This window comes from Eublepharis macularius, chromosome 5 (genome assembly GCF_028583425.1).
Source record: "Eublepharis macularius isolate TG4126 chromosome 5, MPM_Emac_v1.0, whole genome shotgun sequence".
NCBI classification, from domain to species: Eukaryota; Metazoa; Chordata; class Lepidosauria; order Squamata; family Eublepharidae; genus Eublepharis; species Eublepharis macularius.
In genome coordinates, this window is record NC_072794.1 from 98,262,065 (window position 1) to 98,282,823 (window position 20,759).

Here is a 20,759-nt window from a genome sequence, read left to right on the forward strand (position 1 = left end):
ATTTGATTTACAGAATATTTATGAAATGTTACTTGTGAGCCTTGTAGCTGATATTTGCGTTTTGGGAGAAGTGATTTTTCATAAGGGACATCCATGTTAAATTTAAAGCCCCATAAAGTGCTTCTATGTCCTCAACACTGATCTAGTTAAAAGAACTTTACCACCTGAAACAATCTCAAATTTGATTCTAAATTAACATCTCTATACCTATACTGCAGGAGGGGGGATGGACACATACTTCCTCTTTTTTTTAGAAAGCTCTAAGTCCTCTCACTGCTAAAAAAATAATCTTCAGCTTCCTGATTACAACTTGAGACACAAAACAGTCACAGTGGATAAAAGTGCATATAATCCAAAGGTTTTACCTACTATGTAAGATGATCCATTGGCATTACCTACTATGTTGAATCCTTAAGATAATTTGTTAACAGAATGTGCTTCTCGTAGTGCAACTAACTGTATTTCTCTGCCTCCCTGCTCCATAGCCCACATATCTCTCACTAATTTTTGTTCTGCACTACACAAGACTCCCAGAAACAATAGGCGGGTTGAATTGGAGGTCTGCATAGGGTTGCCAAGCCCCCTCAATCTCCTAAAGGAAAAACACTACGGGATATCCCTGTTAACCAAGGTAGACTAAAGAACAGCAGGGATATAAAGTGCAGTCAAAAACTATTCAATTAATATATTTAGAATGTGTTAAAATGCAAAAGTGCAATACAATACATTCAATAAATACAATAAATATATCAATAAATATATCAGTAAATATTGCTATGCAAAATCAATTCATGGTTGTCTGTCCAATGAATTTCAAAAGTTCTGAAATGTTTTGTAATCACAGAGAGCACCAGGAAGTAAGGGGGATGGAATTCTGACTCGCTGGTCTCCACTAGGTGAATATAATGCCAAGAGGCAGAATTGCCGACGGGATGGTGCAGGCACGATTCTCCAATTCCCGTTTCGTACCACGTCTTCTTCTTGGGCAATATTTCTAGTGGTTCAGACCTTCCCCACGTTCCTGTGTGAAGTGCTCCAAGAGGCAATCATGTTGTGGCATGATTGCCTCTTGGAGCACTTCACACAGGAACGTGGGGAAGGTCTGAACCACTAGAAATATTGCCCAAGAAGAAGACGTGGTACGAAACGGGAATTGGAGAATCGTGCCTGCACCATCCCGTCGGCAATTCTGCCTCTTGGCATTATATTCACCTAGTGGAGACCAGCGAGTCAGAATTCCATCCCCCTTACTTCCTGGTGCTCTCTGTGATTACAAAACATTTCAGAACTTTTGAAATTCATTGGACAGACAATCATGAATTGATTTTGCATAGCAATATTTACTGATATATTTATTGTATTTATTGAAAGTACAGTATTGCACTTTTGCACTTTAACACATTCTAAATATATTAATTGAATAGTTTTTGACTGCACTTTATATCCCTGCTGTTCTTTAGTCCCCCTCAATCTCCTGGCAGGGGGACAGGCACCTGGCACTTACCTTTTGGGAGGGGCGCGCGCGTGGAGCGCCCGAACGCACCCACACAGGTGCGATGAAGTCACTTTGGGGTGACGTCATTGCGCGGCCAGGCGCTGCAGAATGCGCCCGGAACAGGCCGTTCTGCCATGGATCAGGCCCGGTTTTGAGGCACTGCGGAGCGCAGGAGTGTTCCTGCATTCCCCAGCGCCTCAAAACAGGCCTGCTCCACAGCAGAACGGCCTGTTTTGGGTGATGCAGAGCACAGGAGCGTTCCTGCACTCTGCAGCATCTAAAAAATGGGCCCGATCCATGGCAGAACAGGCCCGTTTTGGGCGCTGACGGAGCGCAGGAGCGCTCCTGCGCTCTGCAGGTGCTGAAAACAGGCTGATTTGCCACGGATCGGGCCCGTTTTGAGCACTGCGGAGCACAGGAGCGCTCCTGTGCTTCGCAGCGGCCCTGATCCAGGCCAAAACAGAACCAATCCCAGCAGCTGTGGTGCACGGGAGAGCGCCGCGCAGCCAGGGAGTGCGCAAGGAAGGTGTGCGCCCCCCTGCTGCTCAGGTAAGTGGGGGTGGGGTGGGAGATCCCCTGCCCCCACCAGAGGTCTGGGATCCCTAGTCTGCAGCAGGAGAGAGGAATCAAATATTGCCCCTTTCAATCATCAGAAATTCACACTGTTATATTAATTTGAATTCCTGGTTGATAAAATTAGTTTAAACCTCCCAGTAAGGAAAATACATTTTCTAAAGACACAGCCACACAGCAGCTCTGACAAGATTGTAGTTAATGCACATCTATCTCCTTCATTCCAGATACATGGTGGCTTATGCCCACACTACTCCTCATTTGCGTAGCAGATGAAGGTTATTGAAGGACAAGTGCTTGTTTGCAGCCCTCATAGCTAACTTTTGGATATCAATGAAATAACAGCCCAAGGAAAAAAGACATACTTGATTGCCTTGTGAATGTGTCTTTGTTTTACAGAGAACCTGAAGCTAAGGCAGCGTGGTGGGAAATGTAAAAAGCTGGGACAGAGCACAGACTTGGCCCAGATATAAGCTATGTGTATCTTCAGGACTGAGTTGGGGTAAAGCAGTCTGAAAAAAGTTGCCAATTTAATGCTGACCTCCTCCTACCACTTTTGGCAGAGTTTCTATGCCTGTAATTGATATATAATCATCAACCAGTAAAGTTTTATGTATCAATATGACAAGGCTTGGTCCCACTGTTGAATTTCTACATGTTCTAACTGGTGTCAGGGCTTGCTGCGGCTGCCGCTGATACCTGGCCCTGACGTCAAAGGGGTGTCAGGGATACTGCAGGACCCTGCTCTGTGGAAGGAGGGGTGGTATACATCGCGCAGACTTCCTCTCAGTCCACTTGCTGGCCTGCTCAACCTGATCCAGTCCTCCCCCTTGAGCTCCTCCATCTCCTTCCTCCTTGCCTCTTCTCACCCGCTCCGCTCCATCCCTCCTACTCAACCCATCCTGTCCCATGGGAGGGCTTCCCTTTTATCCCCTCATCCTTGCCATGCTTCACCTGCCAACCATGCCCTCCTGCTGTCTTCTAACCATGGCCCTAGCTGGCCTAGGCAGCTGCACCTGTGCTCGTTTGGCTGGAAGCACTGGGCCAGGCCACCTGTGCCTCGTTGGCTGGCTATCCAGCCTCTCTGGCTGGGCTGACAGCTGAAAGCAGGTCCAGCTGAGCCTCCTTGGCTGATTGCCCATCTTCTCCCTCAGATTGCCTCAGGCAGCTCCACTTGGTGTTGGTTCGCTCCTGGCATCCCCTAGGCTAGGTTATTGCTTTCAAACTGGGCTGCAGGCTGGGGTGTGGTTCTGGGTTGCTGAGGCTGCTTCTCCTCCCTGGCTGGTAAGGTTTCAGTTTGCCTGGCTGCTGGTTGCCTGTCCCCACTGAGTTGCTGAGGCTGCTTCTCCTCCCTGGCTGGTAAGGCTTCAGTTTGCCTGGCTGCTGGTTGCCTGTCCCCACTGCCTTTGCCCTCCCTATCCCTGCCTGGCACCCTGGACTCCCACTGGAGGGTGGGACTAGCTGGCTTCCACCTGCCCCTTCTAATCCTCTGAGGCTTGGGTGTTATTTTCCCTCCCTCCTGTGCAGGTAGGTTCTGACCGAGGGTGCCTGCTGGGATGACTGGGCGGCTGTCCGGGGGATGTGCCCCAGGCCCCTGTCAACTGGTAAAGGCAAAAGAGCTCTGTGGGGGAAAATTACAGTCCTAAACTATTCCCCTCTCTTCCTCATCCAGGCTGAGTAGAGAGCAATTAACATGCCTCTGTTATATTTATCAGCCACTTGCAAAATAAAGGTACCCATAAAGAGCCCAAAAGGTGATAAAGCCAAAGAAGATACAATTTTAAATCACCTTATATTTTAAGGTTTAGGTTTCTGAACTGAGTAAGGTCATCTGGTTTCCTATACTCCAAAGACATTAGGCATATCTTCTCTGGAATTGCCTGTACATATGCCTCTGATTTATTTCTCACAGCTGTACATCACTGTTCATCCAAGGAGCTCAGGGCCATGCACATAGGATTTTTATCCACTTTATCCTTTCAATAACACTGTGATGTAAATCAAATTGAGACTGGCCCAAAATCATTCTCTGAGCTTTATGGCTGAACCAAGGTCTCCCTGACCAATAGTCACCATTCTATCCACTACATTATGCTTAGTTTATGTACATAGAAATTAAGCAGAAATTTAAGATTAAGAAAAAATAGCATATTCCATACACAGCAAACGGAATGACTTTTTTTGCAGCCATCTCCAACCCAATTACTGTGGATCAGTCTTATGTTGACCTAGAGCTAATATGGAGTAAATCACATATGAATTGAAGTCTTTTTTCACATATCAACTAGAACATTGTTTTTAGCAGAAGCTGACTCCAGAACTTCTGTTCTAGATCAGACTCGCAACATAGGAAGTCAAAAGGACCTCTTAAAATGTACCTTTTCAGTATCACTGAATAACCATGACTGGCCTCCAAACATTTAGGATTAGTGGGAAATGGCTAGAGACCTCATTGCCTGTGGAAAAAGCAAAAGGAATGGGAATTCTTCTGGAGCAGTCAGTCTAAAGTCTCAAGCGATCTCTTCTGCTGCCCCAGCCTTAACTCCAGGGACTTGCTATATAGCTTTTATGGGCCCCATACAATGCTTCCTTGACTTCATTTTGTTTCAAAATCTTTTCTGGTTCTCATTCCAAGCAATAAAATATTAGTAAATATCTAGGACAAGCAAAGTTATTGGTATCTTTGGGTTTTCCTGTGTTGAATTATATTAAAGAGCTTCCTAAGAGCATTTAAAATGTGATGACCTGGGATAAAAACTGTTTGATCCACATGTATGCAGTTGAGTACTATGAGACTGATTCTCCTTTTGACAGTTGCATGAAATACTTTCACACCCTTGTTAATGAATCAGGTTGGTTTACACTAGCCAACATGGGTACCAACTGTACCATATTTTTTTTGCTTATCCACAATTTTTGCTTTCCTCCATAAAAAAATCACTCATGGCTAACACATTGTTAAACAATGCAGTCAAATGTGAACCAAGCTTTTTGAGAAGTATTTACAAAATTCCAGTGGGAAACCATCAGATCCTAGAGTCTTCTTGTTACTTCTACATTCCAGGGGATGCATGTGCTCCAGCAACATATGCTGTGAACCCTGCAGCCCTCCACTTTTGGTGACTTGATAGGCATTGCTGGACTCCATGCCAAGGACTGGCTGAAATTCTAAGCAGGGGCCAGCTCAGCAGCATTAGGGTGCTGATAAGGTAATGCCACAACAGATAGGTGACAAATCTTAGGCAAGCTGCCAAGCGTCGCTGATACCCAGGACGTTTCCGCCCATTTAAAATGCTAACAACAAAGAAGGATCTGGATTTTGAAAGCAAAACTGAGTAGAGGATGAAGAGGTAAACCCCCTTCTCCTTTTTGTAGACAAGCCCAAGACAAACTGAGGCGGCATAAGCCACAATGAGCAATTTATCTATAAAATGAGACAGTGATCTTCATTTTCACTTTGAGTCTCCATATTTCCAAATCTTCATAATCCCAAATCAGAAATTCATGGGGCAAGGCCTGAAAGCATCCAGAAGTGGGGTGGGGGATATCATACTTTGACAATGTGTTATGTGTTGTTTTGTCACCTCTGACCTATGGCGATCCTATGAATGAGAGACCTCCAAAATGTCCTATTATTAACAGATCCTGCAAACTGGAGGATGTGGCTTCTTTTATTGAGTCAAGCCATCTTGTTTTAGGTCTTCCTCTTTTCCTACTGCCTTCCACTTTTCCTAGCATTGTGGACTTTTCCAGAGAATCTTGTCTTCTCATGATGTGACCAATATACAAATAGCCTCAGTTTTGTCATTTTAGCTTCTAAGGAGAATTTGGGCTTGATTTGTCTAGTACCCACTTATTTGTCTTTTTGGCCATCCATAGTATCCACAAAACTCTCCTCCAGCACCACATTTCAAATGAATCAATTTTCTTCCTTTTTTTTTAAATAAAATTTTTATTAGTGAGTGGTAAAACAAAGAACATTTTGCAAATTTGACACAAATAATCCCATTTTGCCCCCTGCTCTAACCCCCACCCTTTTCCTCCCCCCTCCCTATTCCTCCCCTCCCCCCTCCCTATTCCTCCCCTCCTCCCTTTTCCTCCCCCCCCAACAGCTTTCCAACCCCTAACCCTTCTTATTACTTAAATCTATTTCATTTATATTTCCCTACCAACTCTAATTCAATATCTCTTATTCTAAGCACATTCTTATTTTTACATAACCTCTATCAAACCTCTATCAATATAGTATATCTCAACTCAATATAACATACTAATATAATATAATATATAACAAAGATCACCCTATCTCTTACTTTAAACTTATTCTATTTCTTTTCTTTTCAACATATACTCCATCAAATACACTATCAATATAGTATATATCACAGTAATATATTATATATATGTTTTTTTTTATAAAATTTTTTATTGGATTAGATGTCATTAAATTGTACATTACAATCAGTTTCCTTTAATTTCCCCAGTTCTAACCCCCTCCCTTTCCCCCCCTTTGTTGACTTCCAACAGTTTTCCAACCCCTTGTCCCTTTTCCCTTACTCATTTTAAATTTATTCTATCTGTCAAACGTAGACTTTCACTTTCTTCTAAGCTTATCTATATAACACAGTGCTCCTTCTGGCTTCCTACTTACTTTAACAACTAAATAATACATAACTAAATAATACATTCTTGGCATATTTTCTTTTGATAATAATCATTTAGCTAATTTTGGTACTCTATACTCTATCTTATAATCTCATCTTCAATATGGGACAAACAATTTATCCCTCATTTAGCATAATTTTAAATACTTCTATAAACAGTACATTCAATATAAGTCAACCAATTTAACTTATACTCTATATATTACTTTTTCTACATATCTTATCTTCATACTGTTTTAATTATATAATTATATTATTCTTTCATTATGCAACTATCCACCAAAAAATAGTCAACCAATTTGACCCATATATACCTCCAAACCAATTCAATCAATTTAATACATTAATATATATTTTCCCACCTTACTTAAATTCCTTCATTGCAATTATAAAGTTATCTCCATTATACAATTATTGCCAGAAATGAAATTAATTAGTTTCTATCCTTATAATTAGTTAATTTCTATCATTATAATTCTTGTAATAACACCTATAATACTTAATGCTATATATAATAGTCTAATAAAGTAGTTGCTTAGAAATTCTCATTTACCATATATATATATACACACACACATATACACACACACACACACACATACACACATATACACACACACACACATATATATATATTATATATATGTTGTATGCTATGCCACCAATGTAGCACACCACACAACACAGCCACATATCATATTATATATAGAGTCTGATCTACTAACCCGTTGTTTTATGTCATATATCATGTATAGTATACCTCATCAAGATATCTGTTTACCCCTTCTCATTATCCCATATATTCAATGTAAAATCCCCTTAAACATTATATAAGCTTAGATTATAATTACATTCCCCCTAAATGGTAAGATCCCTTCTCTCTTGTCATTACAACACTATTCTTTAAAAATTTTCAAACTGCCGCAGTTCTCCTTTTACATCCCATTTTTTCCCCAGAAATTGTTTCAGTTTCCCCCAATCAACAATATATTGCCCTAGGTCAAGATCTTTTAAGTTTCCTTGTCATTTTGTCCATTTCTGCCATGTACAGCAATCTGTAAATCCAGTCTTCTACAGTTAGTATTTCTTGTGTCTTCCATTTCTGCGCATATAAAAGTCTTGCCGCTGCTGTCTTGTAAAATAACAATGTTCTGTGCTGCATTGGAATTGTCTCCATTCCCAAGTTCAGTAGCAACAGTTCTGGGTTCTTATTTATTTGTATTTGTAAAATCTCATTTATTACTTCAATTATTTCTCCCCAGTACTGTTTAGCTACTTCACATGTCCACCACATGTGATATAATGATCCTTCATGTTTTTTACATTTCCAGCACTTGTCTGACATATTGGTATTTCCTAGCGCAATTTTCTTTGGCGTTAAATACCATCTGTATATCATTTTGTACACATTCTCTTTAATGTTCGTACAGGTTGAGATCTTCACTGTATTTTTCCATAGGTATTCCCATGCTTCCATTGTTATTTCTTTATGAAAATGTATTGCCCACTTCACCATCTGAACTTCCTGTTAGCTTTCTTCACCATCCAACTTTCACATTTTGATTATCTTGATCTTGGTTCCCAAAGAGAGACATGTTTATCTTTAAGGATCTTATCTAGCTCCCTCACAGCTGCTCTTCCCAGTCTCAATCGTCTTCTGATTTCTTCATTGCAGTCAGTCTCCCTTTCACTTGATGATTGAGCCAAGGAATAGAAAATCTTGAACAATTTCAATTTCCTCATTGACAGCTTTAAAATTGTGTAATTCCTCAGTGGTCATTACTTTTGTCTTCTTCATGTTCAGCTGTAATCCTGCTTTGGCACTTTCTCCTTTAACCTTCATCAGTAGTCGTTTCAAGTCTTCACTATTTTCTGCCAGTAACATGGTGTCATCTGCATATCTCAAATAGTTAATGTTCCTTCCACCAATTTTCACTCCACTTTCTTCTAGATATAATCCAGATCTCCTTATGTTATACTCTGCATAAAGGTTGAACAGGTAGGGAGATGATTGTTAAAGGATTTTTAGACCCCTTTCCATAAAATCTTGTTGTGACCATGCATCCAAGCTGACAGCACACAGGCATGTATGTTGCCTCGACACACACACCCTGCACAGAATTCTGGACATGGACTTTATATATGGACTGTGCATAACTTGGTACTGAGGCAAATATGATGCATGAAGAGGGGAGCATCATGAGACTGGCAGGGCAACCCCCTGATCAGTACCCACAAGCCACCCTCTCTGCAAACACTCTGGAGTGGCCACACTGCACCCAGATAAATAGGCCTGCTTGCCAAGATGCCAGCCCCTGCTGAGATCCCTGCAGGAACCAGGACCAGCAGTGAAAGAGAGAGAAGCTATTTTCCCAGAGACAGTTTTAAAAAGACAACTATTTTTCCTGTGGAAGCCATGGCATGTCTGCACCTTGTCATGAACGGTTTTCCAGATGGGCGTCTAGATATGGAGATGCCAGGAAATAAAGGTGCTTCAGGATCTCCTGGTAATCCCACAATCAAGATAATCGCTTCCACCCATCAAGCAATGGACAAGCATAAAATGCAGATCACTTTTCATCCGCTCTTCCCCTCTGTCCTTTCTTCTCTCTGGAAGTGTAGCCATGGACCATCATAAAAATCAATCACCCCCAGCCTCTCTTCCTCCTGTCCCTTTTGTTATTCTTGAGGTGTCACAAACACAAACATTATTTAAGACTCCAAAGTACCCAGTCTGGATCTCCTTTATCCCACCTAAGTGGCACATTATTTCCTTTTGTTAAATTTCCATTTGACAGGGCCTAAGCCCACCCCGGGTCTAGCCCAGGGGCTGAAATTGGCTATATAAGGGAGATGCTCAAACTTCCCAGGACCCCTCCTACCCCATCCCACCTAGTGCGTTGCTGGCATCTCACTAGGCTTTCTGCCATTCGCTGCTGACTCTCTGCTCCTCATTACAGGTGTATATTGCCTAACAATGATATTAGTGCTAATGTGACAGTCTCTATACCTTTCCATCTTTTATTTCCTAGACTTGCACTGAATGTGTATATGTGATTTTTAGACCCTGTAAGCTTGAAGAGTAATTAAGTAAAGGCTTTGATTCATTGAAATATTAGTCTCCTCTTTATTAGGCGGCCACCAGGATTTCTGACCCTGGTATACATCGGTCATCATGATCCCTTGATAAAAGCCTGCTGCTTTTTAATTCCCCATCTTTGAGGCAGACATGTATGATGGCCTTGCTCCACTGTCAAAATTCTTCCTCTGAGATATCCTGCTTGTCAGATAGGTCTTGTGTAGATGAGAAAGGTCCTTGAAAAAAGTATAAAAATTTTCTTGTTTTATTTATTATAATTAAGATAAATAAGCTATATAGCTCCAGCTTTTCAAATGTTTGCATAATTCATTTGTCATTCAAGTTTGTCAGATATCATGTATTCTGAGAAATGTGTCATTTTGCATCATTCTGACAGGCTGTTTGTATCATTCTGACAGTGTTTATACTAACCTTTTGATCTTTTATTCTGTAACCAAATAATAATTATTCTGTAAATAATCAGTGCTGAAAGTATATAAAGCTCTCTAATGTAACAGGTCCTTACACATCTCAGCCTTGAAATGGTGATATGTGTCATGGGCTTATTCTGTAAACAATGAACCTATTTTTCTTCTGTAATCACTGTGTTGGGTGTCTTGAAATATATGTGGATAAATGGTAGTAGGGGACGTATAATTGGCAGCAGAGTACTATTACAAAAATTCCCCTATCAATAATTTGCATCCTTGTCTGATATGTTTGCCAACTGGAAACCGTTCTGTCTCCCCATATTCTGTCCTGGACCCATGCCAGTCTGGATTCTGTTTGGGTCATGGGGCGGAGACAGTGTTGGTTGCCCTCACGGACGATCTCCGTAGGCACCTGGATCGGGGCAGGTCGGCACTGCTCATCTTGTTAGACCTTTCAGCAGCATTCAACACGGTCGACCATGAGTTATTGAACCACCGCCTTGCCGATGTGGGGATTTGTGGGATGGCCTTGCAGTGGCTTGTCTCTTTTCTCCATGGTCGAGAACAGGGGGTGGCGCTGGGGGAGAGACTGTCCGCACGCCAACCTTTGGAGTGCGACGTCCCAGAGGGGGCGATACTCTCTCCCCTATTGTTCAATCTTTATATGTGCCCCTTGCCCAGTTGGTGCGGAGTTGCGGACTGGGTTGTCATCAATATGCAGATGACACCCAGTTGTATTTGTTGATGGGTGGCCAACCTGACTCTGCCCCTGACACTCTGTTGAGAGCTCTGGAGGCCGATTCTGGGTGGGTAGAACAGAGCAGGCTGAAGTTAAATTCCATGAAGACGGAGGTCCTGTACTTGGGCTGTGGACAGTTGGAGGCAGGGATCCTTCTCCCAACCTTTGGGGGGCACCACTTGTGCCGGTACCATCGGTTAGGAGTTTGGGCATGATTCTGGATTCCTCCTTATCTATGGAGAGCCAGATCGCGGCTGTGGCTCAGGCGGTCTTTTTCCACCTTCGGCAGGCCTGGCAAACTGGCGCCCTGCCTCTCGGCCCAGGACCTAACAACAGTGATCCATGCAACAGTCACCTCCAGGTTAGACTACTGTAACTCGCTCTACACAGGGCTGCCCTTGGGCTTGATCTGGAGACTTCAACGGGTCCAGAACGTTACTGCGCGTGTCCTAACTGGAGCTTCATGTAGGACACACATTACACATATCTTGCAGCAGCTTCACTGGCTCCCAGTAGAATTCCAGATCCGGTTCAAGATGTTGGTTTTGACCTATAAAGCCCTAAATGGACTGGGATCAGCATACCTAAGGGACTGTCTCTCGCTGTATGTGCCCAGAGAGCACTTCATTCAACTGGAAAACATCTACTGGTGGTTCCTGGCCCTAGGGAGGTTCGGCTGGCCTCTACCAGGGCCAGGGCCTTTTCAGTCCTGGCCCCAACCTGGTGGAACTCTGTCTGAGGACACTTGGGCCCACCAGGATATTGTGTCATTTAGGCGGGCCTGTAAAACAGAGATGTTCCACCAGGCATATGGTGGAGGCTAATTTTTAGCCCATTATTGCCGACCCTTCCACCGGTCTCCCTCTAGAAGGGGTATGGAGAGTCCACTGATGCTGGTTGCCCTGAAAGGGGTACAGTATTTTATCTGTTGCTGTTTTTATGATTGATTTTAAGTTGTATTTTAATCAATGTTGTACCTCGCCCTGAGCCTGCTTGTGGGGAGGGCGGGTTATAAATAAATAAATAAATAAATAAATAAATAAATAAATAAATAACCAACCTCTTGTCCAGAGTACAGGTTGTGCATCAAAACAATCAGACATTGTGGCACCCCCATTTCTTTTAAGACTCTTCATAGCTTTTCATGATCCACACAAAACCTTTGCTGTAATCTGTAAAACACAGGCTGATTTTCTTCTGAAATTCCCTGGTATGTTCTATTAGCCATTGTAAATTTGCAATGTGATCTCTAGTGCCTCTTCCTTTCCTGAATCTAGCTTCAACTTCTGGCATTTCCCTTTCCATATATAGTAAGAGTCTTTGCTGTAGAATTTTGAGCATCACTTTGCTTGCATGGGAAATTAGTGTAATAGTCCGATAGTTGCTGCACTCTTTGGCATCTCCTTTTTTTGGCATTGGAATGTAGACTGAGCGTTTCCAGTCTGTGGGCCATTGTTTTGTTTTCCATATTTGTTAACAGATTCTTGTTAAGATTTTGATGCTCCATTTCTGTAGCTTGATATAGCTCTATTGTTATTCCATCTACTCCAGGTGCTTTGTTTCTCTCAATTGCTTTGAGTGCAGTTTTTACTTCACTTTCTAAGATTTCTTCATCAAAAGATTCTTTGTCGAATGTATCTGTCATCCATCCACCTCTTGTGTATAGCTCTTCAGTGTATTGTTTCCATCTTTCCTTTATTTTGTGCTGATCAGATACTGTTTTTCTATGTTAATCTTTCAGCATCCAAAATTGTGGCTTGAATTTCCCTTGGATTTCTTGGATTTTTTGGAACAGATCTCTTGTTCTTCCTTTTTTGTTGTCTTCTATTTCTTTGCACTGCTTACTATAATAGATTTTTTTTTGTCTCTGCGTGCAGGTTGCTGAAATGCTGCATTTAGAATTTTGACCCTATTTCTGTCACCTTTTGCTTTACATCTATCTTTATCAATATAGAAACCGGGGGGAAAATACAGTATCAAGGTTTCAGGAAATAATTTTTATCAGTTTTTCTAAATGTGCAAAGTGTAAGGAACAAAGTGCAAAGCAATTATTATACGATTAAATACAATGTAGAAAATTCAATAGGTAGAGTCAAAAATCCATATGGTAAAGAGTCCAACTGGTGACAACCATACAGTTAATGATTTATCTTTCATAGACAGATTCAATGGCATAGACCATCATGTTGTCTAGAAGAACTTGAGCTGAAAGTTCCTTCAAACATACAGCCGATGGGTTTTTGCTAGCAGATTTCCAATTCCCGTTTCGTACTCTTACTTCCTCACAGGCATGATTTTCATAGATGGTCATCAAGCCAATACACACACATCACTCAGTTGGCAAAAGACAGAATTGTACCAAATTTTCTACATTGTATTTAATCGTATAATAATTGCTTTGCACTTTGCACATTTAGAAAAACTGATAAAAATTATTTCCTGAAACCCTGATACTGTATTTCTCCCCTGGTTTGTATACTGATAGTGTTAACTAGTCCGGGTGACCCCCCTTATTGTTGTTTTACATCTACCTTTAGCAATTTTGAGAGTTTCCTCAGTCATCCATTTAGGCGTCTCCTTTCTTTTGGCTACAGGGATAGTCTTTGCACATTCTTCCTTGATAATATCTCTGGTTTCAGCCCATAGTTTTTCAGGCTCATTATCAATCAGACTTAGTATTGCAAATCTGTTCTTTACATGTTCTTTAAATTATTCAGGAATATTGTTTAGATTTTATTTTGGCACTATGATTCTTTTAGAGTTTTTCTTCAGCTTTATTCAAGTTTTTGATATTAGCAACTCATGATCTGTATTTCAATCAGCTTCTAGTCTTGTTTAAGCAGACAGGATAGAACGTTTCCATTTACTGCTTCCTATTATGTAATCTATTTGCGTGCAGCCTTGGGAGGGCCGTGCCACCAGTGTGGCCCTCCCAAGTCCTGCAGCTAGAGCCCATTGTATTGTTTCACACCACAGGCTCTGGTGCTAGTGTTACATAAGTATTTTGCTGTCTCTTCCTTTGAGAATGCCTGGAAGTTTACAAATCATAATAGAAGTTAGTAAACCTTTGTTAGATTTCTGTTGGCAGTCAACAGCACCTCAGTTTTTCCATATATACATGAAATTAGCAATGTATTGTCGAAGGCTTTCATGGCCGGAGAATGATGGCTGTTGTGGGTTTTCCGGGCTGTATTGCCGTGGTCTTGGCATTGTAGTTCCTGACGTTTCGCCAGCAGCTGTGGCTGGCATCTTCAGAGGTGTAGCACCAAAAGACAGAGATCTCTGTGTCACAGTGTGGAAAAGATGTAGGTCATTTGTATCTACTCAGTAGGGGTGGGGTTGAGCTGAGTCATCCTGTAAGAGTTTCCCAGGGTGTGGAATGCTAATGGCGGGAGGCTTCACTGTATCCTGAGGAGGTTCTTTTGCATATGGATTGGTACTTGATGTGCTAATCTTCTCTGCAGGGCTATTGTCGGGGATAGAATGTTTTGTTAGCCTGGTGTTTTTCAGAACTGGAAACCATGCTCTGTTCATTCTTAAGGTTTCTTCTTTCCTGTTGAAGTTTTGCTTATGCTTGTGAATTTCAATGGCTTCCCTGTGCAGTCTGACAAAGTAGTTGGAAGTGTTGTCCAGTATTTTGGTGTCCTGGAATAAGATAGAATCAGCACCCCACAAACCTAGTGTATGGTTCCGGTTTGTGGATGATACATTTATCATTTGGAGCCATGGGGAGGAAGAATTGATGGGGTTTTTGAATCATCTCAACAACATCCACCTGAACATACAATTCACAATGGAGAAAGAAATCGAGGGAAAACTCCCATTCCTGGATACCTTGGTCATCCGCAAAGCAAACTTTCAGTTAGGTCACAAGGTCTACAGGAAACCAACTCACACTGATCGGTACTTACACAAAAACTCCAATCACCACCCCCGACAGAAAAGAGGCATAATGAAAACATTAGTGGATCGTGCAAGACGGATATGTGAGCCGCACTTTCTCAATGAGGAAATTAATCATCTAAACCACGCACTTCAGGCAAATGGCTACTCCAGAAATGAAATCCAAAGAGCAATCAAACCCAGGATGAATCAAACAACCAAGGAAAAACAGTCTCCTACAGGAAAAGTGTTTTTGCCATATATCAAAGGAATTACTGATCAGATGGGAAAGCTTATGAAAAAGCATAACCTTCAAGCAGTATTCAGACCCACCTGAAAAATACAACAGATGCTACGATCAGCAAAAGACAGTAGAGACCCCCTCACCTCTGCAGGAGTATACCGTATACCCTGCAGCTGTGGACAAGTTTACATCGGGACCACAAAGCGTAGCATCCAGACAAGAATAAAAGAACATGAAAGACACTGCAGACTTGGACAACCTGAAAAATCAGCAGTGGCTGAACATAGCCTAACTCAAACAGGGCACAGTATCTTATTCCAGGACACCAAAATACTCGACAACACTTCCAACTACTTTGTCAGACTGCACAGGGAAGCCATTGAAATTCACAAGCATAAGCAAAACTTCAACAGGAAAGAAGAAACCTTAAGAATGAACAGAGCATGGTTTCCAGTTCTGAAAAACACCAGGCTAACAAAACATTCTATCCCCGACAATAGCCCTGCAGAGAAGATTAGCACATCAAGTACCAATCCATATGCAAAAGAACCTCCTCAGGATACAGTGAAGCCTCCCGCCATTAGCATGCCACACCCTGGGAAACTCTTACAGGATGACTCAGCTCAACCCCACCCCTCCTGAGTAGATACAAATGACCTACATCTTTTCCACACTGTGACACTGAGAGATCTCTGTCTTTTGGTGCTACGCCTCTGAAGATGCCAGCCACAGCTGCTGGCGAAACGTCAGGAACTACAATGCCAAGACCACGGCAATACAGCCCGGAAAACCCACAACAGCCATCAAATTAGCAATGCTTCAACTTATTTGCTAAAACTCTATTATTTTTGTTTTATTCCTGTATAAAGCTGATTTGTATATGTGTTGGTACTCCACACTGAATCAGCCTTCAAAAAAGAAGCCCACAGGAGATGGGAAGTTGCTTGCAATTGGTTTATTAACCTTTATAAGAAAATACACTGGGATCCTCTCTCCTTCTGCCTCTCAACTCCCCTGACCTTTCATCTGCTTTTTACCAGGCTGATGCATTTTGCTCCTTGGGCATCTTCCTTTCCAGTTCCCCTCCCGTCCACCTTCACTCTTTTTATAGTGGGCTTTACCTCCACCCTACCCCCTTGCTCTTCCCAGTCTGCCTCCTCTCAGCCCCTCCCAAAGACCGATGCCTGGCCCCCTAGATGAAAGACTGACCCTGCCCAAGCCACTGGCATCCCATCCCCCTTTGCCCAGAGGCCAGACTTCTGGCAGAATCCCTGGGGGAGACCACAAAACCGCCTATGTGGACTACAGGGGTGTCTGCATCACCACCTCCCCATGACAGCCATTCCATGGACATTCTCTCTTAGGGTTGCTAGCTGGGTCACAGGGTCATCCAGCCTCATGACAGTGCTGTGGCTGGGAGTCTGTCACCTGTCAGGTCCAACCCAGCATCAACTTCAGGCCCTACTGCAGCATTGCCTTCTCTTCCTTGGATGGCCTCATTGGTCCTTGGTCAAATCAGCCTCCTAGTATGCCTCTGAGGGCCAAGTAGGGTACCTGGCAGGAGTGGGACCTCACAATATACAAATTGGTTTTTGTGCTTTCTAATAAGTTCTAGCATCTGAAGCTTTTTTCAAGTTCCAATACTTGAATAAAATGCTATTTGACTCCTAGTTTCTTTATGATCATGGTCATATCTACTATCTTGCCACCAAAGTCTTTGTTGACTTTATTCTATATTGTTTTATGAAGATTGGATGCCAAGATTATGCAAACTCACCAAAGAATAGCTTTAAAATGATTTGAACTAATAACTACAATGCTTATTTAGCTTAAAACAGTTCAAAATATTCTGCTTAATCTGTTTCACATATTGTTCACTGGTCTGTTAACCATCAAATTACAACTGAATGATTCTTCTTCCTATCTTCAGATTAAAAAAAAAGATTTGACCCCAAAACAATTGACCAGGCAGTAAGCCAGTCTGAGTTTGTGCAAAAGCATTGCACAAGCTGAGCAGAAGGTAAACGATTAGTTCTACTATATGAATTGTAGAATGCAAGTAAAAGATGTATTCATCAGCCAAAGGTGTGTGCCTCCTTCATATACCAATCAGTCTGAAGAAAACCATCTGTCATGACCCACACTGAGCCATTTCTGGACTGTAATTCAGAAACTTCAGAGGAAGAGCCTGGGGAGCCAGAAACATGGGAGAGGGTAGGAAACTCAGGGAGATAGATGTCTGCACTGTAGATGACTCTAGCCTATCTATTCCAGAAGCTGCATCTGAGAAGCCTGCAGTTGAACCTCCTCCCTCAGAACTTCTCTCTGTCCACCAGATCTTGGGGTAACTAAACACCAGTTCAGACATCCCACCACACTGTAGGGCTACTAAACACCAGCCCAAGATCCAACCCATGAGCTCATTCACCTCTACCCAGCAGTAGCAAAAGTGGAGGCAGCAGGCTCCTGCTGAGATAGCTGAGAGGAGACACAGTACCAGACTGGCAGTCCAATCACAAGCTGTGAAACGAAACTAGACCTACTTCTTTGCAGAATTCTGGCATCAAAATAATCAGACATTGTGGAACCCCCACAAGACCTCAGCTAAAAAAAAGGGGGGGTACAAAGGCACTAGAGGTCTATAATAAATATACATAAGGAAGAATACAAAGGAGCATATAATACAACTCACAATTAGAAAAAAATATGTATCTATAATTACAAAATTGCAAAAAAATCATGAAACATCATGGTCAATTAAACATATGCTATAGAGAAACAACAAGCTGCAGACAGCCCATAACAACAAAGAGAGGATGTCGGCTAAATTCCTGTTTCAATATATAAATCTCCATCAGTTGTGAGAAATCTTGTGCACATAATTTTGAAGATAAACTAATTGGTGGTATACAGCCTGACTCTGCCCCTGATGTACTAATGAGAGCCTTGGAGGCTGTGGCTGGATGGATAAAGCAGAGCTGGCTGAAGCTGAACCTGGTAAAGACAGAGGTCCTGTACTTTGGCCAGGTATTGCCAGATCTGGGAATCCGGCTCCCAACCTTTGATGGGGCACCGTTAGTGCCTGTCTCATCGGTCTGGAGTCTTGGAGTGATATTGGATTCCTCCTTATCGATGGAGGGCCAGGTCATGGCAGTTGCCCAGTCTGCATTTTTCCATCTTCAACAGGCCAGGCAGTTTGCACCCTATCTATCGATCCAGGACCTAACTACAGTGATCCATGCAACAGTAATCTCCAGAATAGACTACTGTAACTCGCTCTACACAGGGCTTCCCTTGGGCTTAACCCAGAAATTACAGCTGGTCCAGAACTCCGCTGCATGTGTCCTGATGGGCACACCATACAGGGCACATATTACTCCCATCTTGCAGCAGCTGTACTGGCTCCCTGTGGAGTTCTGGATTAGGTTCAAGGTTTTGGTTTTAACCTTTAAAACCCTAAACGGACTGAGACCAGCATACTTGCGGGACCATCTCTCCCCATATGTACCCCGGAGAGCATTAAGATCTGCAAATAAGAACTTACTGGTGGTTCTCGGCCCCAGGGAGGCCTGGCTGGCCTCGACCAGGGCCAGGGCTTTTTCAGTCCTGGCTCCAACCTGGTGGAACTCTCTATTGGAGGACACCCAGGCCTGCCAAGACCTTATGTCCTTTTGGCAGGCCTGTAAAATGGAGTTATTCCAACAGGCATATGGCTGAGGCCAGTCTTTGACTTTCTGATTGCTTAGGTTGTTGCAACAATATAGACTAAAGCACATTATACTAATCAATACTAAGCTAATACATAGTAATGGCTTGTATTCTGGGTGAACTTTTAAACTTTTCATGAACTGTCTATGCATTTTTTTAGAGCGTTAGGTAACTAAAGCAGGTGCGCTTTAATCTTTTGACAGCTAATTAAAAATAGCGGACTCCATCTAGATTAATGTTTCTTTATCAGAGACTGGACCAATAGTGATCTAGTATTTTAACTCTTCCTGTCATTTCTCATGGATTTATGGCTTTGTTTTGCAAGTTAGCTATAATGTCATTTTTTGGCTAATTAGAAGGTTATACAATAGAAATTATGAATATTCAATGAAGCATTAAACCAATCATAGTTTGCTTATGCTATTATGTGAAAAGATCTTAGATATTTGCATATGATAGCCTATAAAACATGCTAATCTAGATAATGAGTTAGAGTTCTGATTGAAAGAAATCTCATGAAGATTAGGTGAGATTCTTATCTTTGCAATGTAGGCTATGAAAATCTTAATGCATTTCATAAGAACTGATTATTTTTAAGGAAATGTTAGCAAATTTAATTCTGATTGCTTTTGTGTTCTATTTTTGTAGGACTTATATTAATAATCATTTTTAACTACTTGCTTCATTAAAAAAACAGTGTATTTTCAATAAAAGAAATAAACTCTAACAGATGTCTGAGTACTTTGATTAAAAGTGGCAAAGCAATAAAGAACCTTTTTACAAATAAATGTACTGATAAGCAAATGGTTCAAAGAACAATTTTGCTTGACAGGTCTTGAACTAATTGCTGAACACTATCCAAAAGAAAAATCATTTGGAGAAGTGGAAGCTTAGTTAAGACACAGGCCTGTTACAAGGTGCCTCCTTACTGGTTTCCTGCTGGGGTGTGTGTGTGACAAAGTCATCTGCCCCCCATAAGTGCTGTCACCAGAATATGATCAAACTATGGCCCTCACCCACTCCTCTTGGTTTGTCATGTTCAGATTGGGGAAACTGGAGGGGGCCGCCATCTGATATGCTGTTTTAGGTATTTATGTTTTTTGTATTTTAAATCTTATTTATATATGTTTATATATTTTAAATGCTCATTAAGCATTTTATTGTACCTGCCCTGAGCCTGTTCGTGGGGAGGGCTAAAAATCGAATGAATGAATGAATGAATAAAATAAACAATACAACATAACTTCAAAGAATAAATATCATGGCTTCATTCTTCATTGATCATGTACAAACTTGCTATTGTAAATTTAGAAGCCTGTTGTAAATTTTTATTTCCTCTGTAGCAGCACTCTCTTTACATGTATACAATATTCACCAACATTGCCTTTGAGACACGAGCTATGTTGTAAGTTAATATGACATTTTTATATTGTTACCTTGTTATTAATGATTTAATTGAACTGATGGGATGTTTATAAATCTTCACAGCTTTTCTCAAACTGTACATTTTGAGTCTTTGGTATATCAGTCTACTTTATATGATGTGTTCAAAATCATGTTTGTTTTTAATTGTGATGATATTTATTCTCTATCTATAATTGATTACAACAGGCTTTCCCAGTCCCCACGCGCGCGCGCACATGTATACCGTATATTTCTCCTCGCCCGGGGCTTCTTACACACGCTGCTTTGGTCTAGACTTCACACCTAAGGACCTGTAAATGCTTCTTTTTCGGATTATTTCAAAACTTCCGACGAGGACCCTTCGGCCATCCAATCAACAAGGCTGATCGGTCCGTTTTGTTTATTTTTGAGACGCGGAGGAGGAGGTGGTTGCTAACGCCACTGCGTTGCTATGCAGCATGCCGATTACTAAGGAAGTGAGGTGATAGATTTGCTCATCGTGCGTTCCTGGTTTGCTGGAAGACTCGTGGAAGGGGGCGG

The 20,759-nt window shown here is 41.8% G+C and overlaps 1 protein-coding gene across 1 annotated transcript in view; it reads right to left on the reverse strand.

The window, feature by feature from the left end:
* The window catches only part of ARMH1 (armadillo like helical domain containing 1), a 64,441-nt gene extending 43,836 nt beyond the window's left edge, over positions 1-20,605 (reverse strand). Inside the window, exon 1 of the mRNA XM_054981258.1 lies at positions 20,464-20,605. The gene's annotated coding sequence lies outside the window, so the exon portion shown is untranslated. The remainder of the gene's footprint in view (positions 1-20,463) is intronic.
* Positions 20,606-20,759: the final 154 nt, after the last annotated feature.